The sequence below is a fragment of the Tamandua tetradactyla genome, chromosome 15 (assembly GCF_023851605.1).
Source record: "Tamandua tetradactyla isolate mTamTet1 chromosome 15, mTamTet1.pri, whole genome shotgun sequence".
NCBI classification, from domain to species: Eukaryota; Metazoa; Chordata; class Mammalia; order Pilosa; family Myrmecophagidae; genus Tamandua; species Tamandua tetradactyla.
The window spans coordinates 47619772-47621291 of record NC_135341.1 but is presented as its reverse complement, the minus strand read 5'-3'; the positions used below and the strand labels follow the sequence as shown (position 1 = coordinate 47621291).

General features: G+C 35.0%; 1 non-coding gene across 1 annotated transcript; it reads left to right on the top strand.

The window, feature by feature from the left end:
* LOC143658098 (U6 spliceosomal RNA) lies at positions 1–107 on the top strand. Its single transcript, XR_013163123.1, has one exon. It is a non-coding gene; the product is annotated as a U6 spliceosomal RNA (small nuclear RNA).
* Positions 108–1520: the final 1413 nt, after the last annotated feature.

Genomic DNA, 1520 nt, shown 5'->3' with positions numbered 1-1520 from the left:
GTGCTCGCTTCGGCAGCACATATGCTGAAATTGGAACAATACAGAGAAGATTAGTATGACCTCTGCACAAGGATGACACATAAATTCGTGAAGCATTCCATAAATAAAAATTTGTTTTTGCTGTTCTAGTTCTTTTGTTTTTCCATATAGATTTTAGAATTAACATATCAGTTTCTCCAATATACCCTGGTGGGATTTTGATTGGGATTGTGTTGAGTCTGTAGATCAATTTGGGGGTAACTGGAACTATACTGAGTCTTCCAATCCATGAACATGGTATATCTCTCTATTTCTTTAGGTCTTTTTTGTTTTTGAGTTTTCAGCATGCATATATTACACATCTTTTGCTTTATACCTAAGTATTACATGTTTCTTGGTGCTAATGTAAATAGTATTCTTTTCAATTTAAATTTCCAGTTGCTCATTGCTAATATATAAAAATATAATTGCTTTCTGCATATTGACATTATATCCCATGATCTAGCTAAACTCACTTATTAGTTCTGGTAGCTTTTTTGTAGACTATGTGGGTTTTTCTCTTAGTCATGTTGTTTGTGAATAGAAATAATTTTATTTTTTTCCTTGTTTTGTACATGTTTCAAACTGTTATTTCACTTAAAACATTTAGTTCTTGAAGAGATATTTTAATAAGATTAAGTTCTGTAAATTTGGTTTTCTGGATAATGAAAAAGAGTTGGAGTCCAAAGGGTTGGGTTCAAACAGATAGTGTTTGGGTTGGGTTGTAGGTTCATGCTCTGTGCTTTTTTCAAGTCCTCATTTCAAAATATGGTTCATCTTCCCTCTTGGCTCATTGATCATTATGCCTATTGGCTAATGTTAAACTGGAGATATTTAGCAAGGACATGTTTCGAATTTAAATAATCATAGAGAATCTAATTACTATTTGAATTACTTTTGCCCAAGTTCAACAGGTACCAATGTTACTGTGATGCTTATGAGAGATGTTACCAAAACTTTAGGGATTGGATTTATATCATGGATTCAATTGCAATTCTGATTTAGAGCCAAACTCTTCTTGGAGGGAGTTAACACTCACAAGAACAGTTAGGTGATGATTGTCCATGTATGGTTCAAAGACTCATGCTGCTTTCCTTCCTCAATCTTATATGGGACTGAGCCGTTTGTTTCTTCTGCTCTGGGAGTGGGTACTTTTTCTAATTTTCACCCTTCCAAGCTGTGATACAAGAAGATGATTGGGACTTTTACGTAGGTTTGACTTTTGTGTTAACAGTGACCTGCTATTTTCATATTTTGCATTGGCCAGTGAAGATGATGTGTGGGGTATTCCATGGAGATATAAAACCCCTCTCTTGTGTTTGCAGAATCATTGTCAGTAGTGGTGAGCCTTTATGTAGAACTTTTACTTAAAAGTCTTCATACTTCTTGCTGAGCAGTTGGTTGCTTCTTCCCTAGACTTCCTTGGTACTTTCACTGTTACACTTTGGATATCCTGGTGCATCAGTTCTTTTATCTGTACACCTCCATTGCTGGAGTGGTAT